The sequence below is a fragment of the Cupressus sempervirens genome, chromosome 3 (genome assembly GCF_028749045.1).
Source record: "Cupressus sempervirens isolate cs-2001-9-10 chromosome 3, ASM2874904v1, whole genome shotgun sequence".
NCBI classification, from domain to species: Eukaryota; Viridiplantae; Streptophyta; class Pinopsida; order Cupressales; family Cupressaceae; genus Cupressus; species Cupressus sempervirens.
The window spans coordinates 265194201-265204080 of record NC_143120.1 but is presented as its reverse complement, the minus strand read 5'-3'; the positions used below and the strand labels follow the sequence as shown (position 1 = coordinate 265204080).

General features: G+C 35.2%; 1 pseudogene; it reads left to right on the top strand.

Moving 5' to 3' along the window:
- Nucleotides 1-1148: 1148 nt before the first annotated feature.
- Nucleotides 1149-9880, top strand: part of LOC149565920 (putative disease resistance protein At1g61300) — a 63748-nt pseudogene continuing 55016 nt past the window's right edge.

Sequence of the window (9880 nt, the reverse complement as noted above, 5' to 3'; positions counted from 1 at the left end):
TTAATTAATATATATCATTGCAGTTATATAATTTAATAATATACTAACTATATTCTATAATTTAATTTAGTTTAGCACGATAATATTATATTTTTCATTACTATTTATTTTGTTATATTTATTAAATTAAATACATTATATTTTAACCCAAACCTACTTCGATCAATCATAAAATTATGAAGAGAGAACTCATGTGCCCCTTGTTACGTTATTAAAAACAAATTTTATAATTCATCTTACTTGAACATAGATCTAATATGGATTTTATGATATTCTCTCTTTTTTATATACAATCTAACTATTTCATTATATATCAGTTAATTAAATTCTATAGATAGCAGATGCACGATTAACTCGCTTCTGTAACACAATGTATTTTAGGGGGACGTGGACAACGAAGGGAGCATATTTTTAAATGGACCACAGCGTGTCCAAATTTGCCGAAAGTGCAAAGAGGCAACTTCGTATTCTCTACAACTCAATTTAAAACTCTACTCTTCTTTTAGTCAATTTAAAAAAAAATTGTGTTCTCCAGCAATTGATCCTACTCGTAAGTTAATAATGGAGGATGGGAGATTCAAAGAGTTTTGTGAGCCTATAAAAGTTGAAGAAATATTGAGAGAGAGAAAGGGCTTCTTTGTCTGCCAGTCTCATTACATGGCTTTTGATCACTACTTAACTCCTCTCAATCCACAACATCTATTGCAACTTGATGAGCTCTATTTTGTGCTCCCTGAAATAAAGTACAAGTACCCATTGCCAGCTTCAGAGATGGCTACCCTCGCAATAAAAGCCCTTTCTGCTTTCACAGACCAAAGTCTGTCTAGAGTTATGCCTCTAGAGAAAAATGTTTTGGATTGCAGCCAAAATCACAGGTTTCCGTCAACAGACAGAATGGAAGAGTCTTGTATTGCAGACGGAATGGAATATTTAAAATCATTGTGTCACATCACTTGAAAATGCTGCAGGAATATTTCTACAGTCACTGGAAGGCATCTTAGATTAAAATAATAGTTGTCGGACCCACTATGCATTTCGTCAATGTTACAAAGAAATATATTGGAAATATTTTCTCTTCCTTATAGAAATCCAGTCCAAATTTAATTCTGAGTTAAATTTTCATTCAATCTGGTCGTGCTGTCGAGCCCATGGCGCCTCCCTCCTCATCTCGCAAGCGTTCTTCTAGTGAAAGGGAAATGTCCGCTGCATCAAAGTAATTATATGATGCATTCATCAGCCACCGAGGCCCCGACACGAAAGATACTATGGCTTTTGCACTCTACGATTCATTGGAGGAAAAGGGCTTTTGGACATTTCTTGATGTTCAAGAATTATGACTGAAGTGCAGATCGCAATCTTCTCACCATGATCTGCGGAGTCCAGTTGGTGTCTAGATGAGCTGGTTGACATGTCGAAAACCAAGGCTCGGTTTATTCCTGTATTTTGTGATGGGGAGCCTTGTGACGTTCGCTATCCTGAGAAAGGAGTTTATAAAGATGCATTTGTTGAACATGAAAGAAAGGGGAGAATCATCAAAAAGAGGCTCAAACAATGGAAACATGCCCTTCGCTCTTCTTCACTCAAATCTGGTTACGAATTCAGCACATCTAACAAGTATGTCATACCCTCTTCATGTCATTTATAAGTTAACACTATTTTGTTGAACTCGTAATTTGATTTCAATCAGTTAGGATTTTGTCTTTTTATGGCCAGATTTAAGCAGCATACAGAGTTAATGTGTACCTCAGATGTGAACTCCACTTTTGTCCTGTTTTTCTTCCCTATTTCCGTTACAAATATTGTGTTAATTATTGTTAGTTGGACAGCTGTTATTTCTAACCCGAAAATAGCAGCACTATTTATGGGTAGCTTGGACAGCTGTTCGTCCTTATCTATGAATAGCGGTTGTATTTATGGGTGGTTTGGACAGCTATTTGTCCACTTGCCAAAAATTAGTAAATGATTATTATTTACTAATTTTAGTGATTCCTTTTGGACACTTTGCAACCAATTCTATTATTGGCTATCGAGTTGTCTTAATATCAGCCGTTGATTAGATTTAATCTCGTTCGTTGGTTTACCAACAGGAGTAGTATAGAAAGGGGTCATTGGGTCATTTGGAGAAGAAGCTTTGGTGAAGTAGTCTTGCAGTGTTAGCAAGGGCATAGTGAGAAGCTTTGGTGAAGCAGTTTGTAGTGTTAGCAAACAGTCTTGCAGTGTTAGCAAGGGCACAGTGGGAAGCTATGGTGAAGCAGTTTGCAGTGTTAGCAAACAGTCTTGCAGTGTTAGCAAGGGCACAGTGAGAAGCTTTGGAGAAGCAGTTTGCAGTGTTAGCAAACCGTCTTGCAGTGTTAGCAAGGGCATAGTGAGAAGCTTTGGTGAAGCAGTTTGCAGTGTTAGCAAACAGTCTTGCAGTGTTAGCAAACAGTCTTGCAGTGTTAGCAAGGGCATAGTGGGAAGCTTTGGTGAAGCAGTTTGCAGTGTTAGCAAACAGTCTTGCAGTGTTAGCAAGGGCATAGTGAGAAGCTTTGGAGAAGCAGTTTTCAGTGTTAGCAAACAGTCTTGCAGTGTTAGCAAGGGCATAGTAAGAAGCGTTTGGAGAAGCAGTTTGCAGTGTTAGCAAACAGTCTTGCAGTGTTAGCAAGGGCGCAGTGTTAGCGTAGGAATAGCAGTGAGGAATATCAGCGGGAGAAATTAGGAGGTTGTCGGAGTTCTGCCAGTGAGAGGCAAGGAATTTTGTATCTCTTGATTTGCTGAAGTTTAATATAATTTCTCATCTATAGAACTGGTTTTCCCTTAGGGGTTTTTCCAGGGACAATTTGTCCAAAAATATTGTGTTGCGCATTTCTTTCCATATTTTATAAGTGAAGTTGCAGTTGTGTTATTTTTCAATATTAACTGAGAATTTATTTTCAGCAGTTTAATAATCGTTTATGATAGGAGATTAATAATCAGTGACTGCAATAGTTGATTTTTCACATGGTATCAGAGAAGTTCGAGGTGAAGGTATCAGGTTGATAGGCTATACTGACGCAGATTGGGCTGGAAGTACAACAAACAAAAGGAGCACTTCAGGGTGTTGTTTCAGCTTGGGATCAGGAGTTGTATCTTGGTTCAGCAGGAACCAGAAGTCTGTGGCTCTAAGTTCAACAGAAGCAAAATACATAGCAGCTAGCATGGCGACATGTGAAGCTAAATGGCTTCAGAAGTTGTTAGTAGCCTTGTTTGGTCAGAAGGTTGAGACTACTGTGATACATTGTGACAATTAGAGTTGCATCAAGTTGTCTGAGAATCCAGTGTTTCATGATAGGTCTAAACATATAGATATCAGATATCACTTCATCAGAGATTGTGTACAAAGGGGAGTTGTTCGACTACAATACATACCTACAGATGAGCAGGTAGCAGACATTCTAACGAAGGGTTTGGGAAAGGCCAAATTTATCTTCTTTAGAAATAAGATGGGTGTCATGCAGAATAGCTTCCTCGCTAAGAGGGAGTGTTAATTATTGTTAGTTGGATAGTTGTTATTTCTAACCTGAAAATAGCAGCACTATTTATGGGTAGCTTGGACAGCTGTTCGTCCTTATCTATGAATAGCGGTTGTATTTATGGGTGGTTTGGACAACTGTTTGTCCACTTGCCAAAAATTAGTAAATGGTTATTATTTACTAATTTTAGTGATTCCTTTTGGACACTTTGCAACCAATTTTATTATTGGCTGTCGAGTTGTCTTAATCTCAGCCATTGATTAGATTTAATCTCGATCGTTGGTTTACCAACAGGAGTAGTATAGAAAGGGGTCATTGGGTCATTTGGAGAAGAAGCTTTGGTGAAGCAGTCTTGTAGTGTTAGCAAGGGCATAGTGAGAAGCTTTGGTGAAGCAGTTTGCAGTGTTAGCAAACAGTCTTGCAGTGTTAGCAAGGGCGCAGTGTTAGCGCAGGAATAGCAGTGAGGAATATCAGCGGGAGAAATTAGGAGGTTGTCGGATTTTTGCCAGTGAGAGGCAAGGAATTTTGTATCTCTTGATTTGCTGAAGTTTAATATAATTTCTCATCTATAGAACTGGTTTTCCCTTAGGGGTTTTTCCAGGGACAATTTGTCCGAAAATATTGTGTTGCGCATTTCTTTCCATATTTTATAAGTGAAGTTGCAGTTGTGTTATTTTTCGATATTAGCTGGGAATTTATTTTCAGCAGTTTAATAATCGTTTATGATAGGAGATTAATAATCAATGACTGCAATAGTTGATTTTTCACATATTGTGCATGGATTGTCAGTTTACACTCTGCCGTTCCATTTTCCTCCAGCTTGCTTCTTTATTTCTGTACATAAATATTGTTCATCAATCCTCCACTTATTCATATCCATTTCTTTTTCACTCTCCAATAAAGTTAAAGGCAGGAGCATCTGGTAAATCTATAGATTGTAATTATTATTATTATTTTTTAAATCATCTAGTAAATCCCCTGCCACTTTATGGGTTGTGGGTCTTTCCTTCTGTATATTTTTTTCGCCGGTGAGGATTCTTGGGTCAGATCTAGTGATGGGTGTTTCACCTTTCTCTTTTTGCCTTTTTATCTCTTGTCAATGGTCACATGTGGGGGTTTTTCTGGTCTTGCCACCTCCTTTGAGGTGGGATTTGTTGTCCATTTCTCAATGAGGATTGAGGCCTTTCTTGCTCTTTTTCATCTTCCTTGCTTCTTGTTGAGCTGGAAACCCTATTGAGGTGGCTCATTATTGGTGGGAAGTTCTTGTTTTTGTAAGGGTTCCTCTATCAATTTTTAGAACAATAACACTATCAATTTTCAGCATCAACCAGTATGTTCCATACTTATTAGTATGTTTTATACTCATCACAGTCCAAGTGAATGGATCGAAAGACATTGTTTTCTCACCAATTGCAAAGTGAATAATAATAACAAACATTAAGGTAGAGAGAAGAATCTGGTTTATTAACTATAATGGTGGACGCTTACTCTAGATTTTACAAGATTCCTCCTACCTCATGGAAAAGGTTGCTCCACTAATTTTTCACGATGCAAAATGCCCTTTTCCCAATGCTTTAACTATTCTTTCTTTTCTCGTGATTTGAGTAACCCTAAACATGTTTCTTCACTCTCAATAAGATCTCAACAGTTTTCCCAAGAAATTCAAATTATGTGATCCCATATCACTACGTTTTCCCAAGATCAGTAAATTTTCGTCACAACTAATGTTATGCTCCCTAATACATTTAGGTATATCCTATCCCCCGAGTTTCATAGATTTCTGGTGTTTCACAGATTTAAGGGTCTTTATGTCACTATGTGACTGCAGAGCCTCTCAGCTAATAAGAGAATGGTTTTTTTGTAAGGGGAACCTTCTCTTTATTTTTAAATCTATTATATGTTATGGTCTATGTACCTTAGATGTTATACTAAATATAAAATAAAGGATGTAATATACTTGTCTTAAAAGAATCTTAATTAAAATTACTACCATTCAATAAAATAATCCAGTCAAAATTCTATACAATATTTGTTTACATTTTATTATAGAAATTGAACTACAATAAAAAAAAATTAATTTTAAACTTTAGACTCTTATAAACTTTTAAATAATAGACTTTTACAAAAATGTATATATTTTTAAAACACATTCTTTTAACGTGTAAAAAGTATAATAGGATAAATACAATATAATTTTAAAATGAAAAATATAACTTACTAATTATAATAATCGACCATTTATTGAAATCAAATACTACCCTTTTGCATCAAATTATATAAATATATTAGAATTAAACAATAATTTAACATTAGAATAAGAACATTACAATTAAATTTACTTAATCCAAATATCTAAAACTTTCTTTTGAAAGTTATTTAAAACAATTAATAAACTTTTAAATAGAATTTACTAGCTTAGATATGTAGACAACCCATGGAAAAACTAATTTTGCACCCTACTCCATCAACAAGATTGGAGTGAAAGAGCGGGGAAGATTGTCTAGGCGACGACAAACAATTTTAATGAAAATTCTAAGCAAACAGGAATGTAATGTTTAAATGGGGTTCATATTTGAATCAATAATTTCATGTCTTTAAAGATTGCCCCTACAAAACCAATGCCACATCAACAATCTTCATAAAATGTGGAAAATTCAATGAGAGTCAAAGTCATTTGAATATTGACAAGTCAATATTAGTTGATTAACTATCATTAACTTTAATAAAAATGATACATGTACCAGATACTAGATACTAGATACTAGGTACTAGAGTACTAAGATGGTTTCAACAAGATGGCCAAAGTGTAAAGGAGCTTTAGAACCTTTCAAAGAACACAAGGGCGAGAATATTGTAGGTGTGCTTTACCACCCTACCACAAAGTTGTTAAGCTTCCCTAGAATCTTTCCTGACATGAAAGATACTCAACTTGACAAAGAGGAAGAATAAATGAGTAAAACCAAGAGAGGAAATGAAATTGTTTATATAATCAATTTCATGCTCAATATCAAGCACCCTATAATCCATCATATCAAGAGCTCATCTCAGAAGTTATTCTTCAAGAAATGAAAAATGTCATTAGCACATGAATATAAATTGTGCAATACCTACCATGTGCATCATTCAATAACTATATCTATGATTTTTTTACAAAGTTCATTTCTTATCTCTTAATAGACAAAAGAAGTCTTCATTCCACTACAATATGAGACTAAAATTAGTCTTCTAAAACATGAGTGAATTATACAAATATTATTGAACATTCCTATATTTTCTTCATAAGATCATGCTTTATCACCTAATTGATACAATTCCAATACACTATTTGTATCACAACTAAACACTTATGATGCTCTTTCAAGATGCACACTGATAAGGCTCATTCTGCTATGCATGTTTATATCTTATTCTAATAAGCATACAAATCCTATCTCATTTGCGAAGTGAGCAAGTTTGAACATTCTTCACTAAGTTGACAACAATCTAAATAATAGTTATATGCAACACTAGCAATTAATCAAAATACTATGCAATATCTTACAACAAATAACAACTAATTTCCAATAATTAGACGATATTCCATTCATGTGCACTATCATCGCATACGCATTAATGCAGGTGATTTCCAAAGTAAAGTTAAATAAATCTCAAAAAAAAATTCTTAAACTCAACTCTTCAAGATGTCATCCAAGTTTGTCTATTACATTATGCATAACAATGATGAACTGGGGGTTTATATTACTCTTATGTGACTTACCATGAGAATACAATGCTAGTTCATTCATCAATCATGGTATTACATTCCCTATAATAAATAATGTAATGAAAATTAACATTAATTCAAATATTGCATGCAACATGTACCATGTTTATTGATAAAGAAAATAATAAATATCATTAAGCATGATCCCACTAGCCATTACCATGGATACACATGTACAATTAAAGATGCATTATAAGATTAGTCTAGGGTAGTGTAGATAGTTGATATGAACTCCTTGATATCCCCTTCTTACACAAGGTTAACCCTAATCAATTAGAGACAAATTTCCCTTAGACTAACCTACCCATCAAGGCTTGCATACTAGCTTGAAATTTCATTTTAGTTCCCCTTCACGACTTATTTGATCTTGTAAGGGTTGCAAGCTCTTCCTAGGGTGTCTTGGACTTCTTTCCATCCATCTTTAACAATCCATACATTAGGTTTATATACAATCTCTTCAAACCAATGAAAAACTCCTATTAGGCCTAATAGCCCTCAATTAGCCCTCCTATTGGACTAAATTTGGATTTGATAAAATCTTTCCTTAAGAAGGTACCAAACAACATCAGGTTGAGATACCATTTTCAAAGGCCTTCAATATTCTTGAGGTCTCAATTTCCCAACATCTACCACATGCCCTAACCTAATTTTTGAGGGTTTGCTAGGGTTTACCATCAATTCAGACTAGTCAACAATAAAACTACTCTAGCTCCTAAACTACGGACTTCTAGCACTCATCCTTGCAACAATAGAGTCTCCATTCAATTATATATCCTTCCATAACACCCTTCCTATTCAAAATGCTTCACCCTTGCAAGAAAATAGGTTTTCTTGGCTCAATTTCTAGCCGTGTACAATTCTATCTCTCCTAGGGCTTCTAAGGAAATTGCTTAGCCCTTTACTTCTTACTCCATTCTTCTTACTACACAATGTACAAGGTGTCAGCTAGAATTTCTCAAGGTTTCGGAGAGTTTTAACGATGGGGAATCCTGGTAGACACCATTTTCCAAAGCCTACCCCAGTACTGGCTAGCAAACATGTCATTTCTTAAAACATTTATTGTGAACACAAACTGGTTGCTAAGAACTTATAACCAAAAAAATAAACAAGTATAACCAATGCAAAAACTAGATTCCAATGAAAAAGAACTTATTCAATCTCATGTTCAATCAAAATCACATTCTTTCATTCAAACAATCATTGAATTCCTTGTCCATTATATGCATCTGTACAACTCCAAAACATCCAACCATACAATAGTAGCTTGGACGGATTTAAAAAATCATTTCCAAACTAATTGAACCAACTACTAATCATTGTTAAGCACCTTGTGACTTCTAACCACATTTGCAACTTTTCACACAAAAAATTGCAATTTTTGCAAAACTGTCAATGTGCAATTTTTTCAAAATTGACAATTTTTTTCATTTTTACATCTTAGACTTGGTAGGACAAACATCTATAGAATTTATTTAAACCATTTTTAGGTCATTTGCATGCCTAACTACCCTTCTATGCTTATCTATCCCTCTAAAACAATGACAACAATGCAACATTACAACTAGTTTCCTATCATGCACTACATTGGTGCTTCACATGTGTGAGGACCCCTTTAACAAAGACCTCTTGATTCCTCCTAGGTCTTATCAAGAATCTTATTGCTTCCTAATTACATGTCCTATGTGGTCTTGCACCATACTTCTGCAATGAGTTGAAAGCCCTTCTAGGATTTTAAGACGGAATAAGAGAAAGATCAATGCCATGTTTCTTCAAGTCTCCTTCTACAACTCAAGTTTCTTCACTATCTAGTTTTCCCTACCATTTCATAATATGCTTCATGTATGTTTTGTTCCTAGTCACCTTGTTCACCTTAGAACTCAAAATCTTCTCAGCTTGTAACTTGCTTATAGATGGCTTGGACAAGGTAGCTACAATGTCCTAAAGGTCTAGATCCTCTATTAGACTAGATGATGGAATAGGACCCTTTTAGACTACCAAATCTACAACATTAAAGGTAGTGGATATGCCCATATGTGTTGGTAGATCAACTTGGTATTCATTGGCTCCATACTTGGCCATAATCTTGCATTGTCCCACATTCCTCATCTACAATTTGTGAGATTCTCCTTTGCACAACCTATGCTTGTTAAGATGTACCATGACATCGTCCCCAACTACAAATTGAAAATCCCTATTTCTTGCATCTTCCCTTTTCTTCATCTTTGTTGTATTCTACTCCAAGGTTTGCTTTAACATATCATGAACCTCTTTCATCGAAAGAGAAAAGTCTGCAACCACTCCACTAGCCTCTGCACCTATTTTCAAGTCCCATAGCTCAAGAATGTCTCTAGGATGCACTCCATACACCACTTCAAAAAGACTCTTCCCAGTGGACATGTTTATAGTTTCATTATAGGCATACTCTTATTGTGCAATAATGTGGTCCCAACTCTTACCATAGTCCTTGGTCAAGAAGCTTAAAAGGTTTCCCAAGCTCTTGTTAACCTCTTCTACTTGCCAATCCATTTGAGGAAGGTAGGCAGATCCAAATGAGAGGTTAGTGCCCAGCTTATGCCACAGAGTCTTCTAAAAGTGACTCATAAAATTAGTGTCTCTATCAGACACA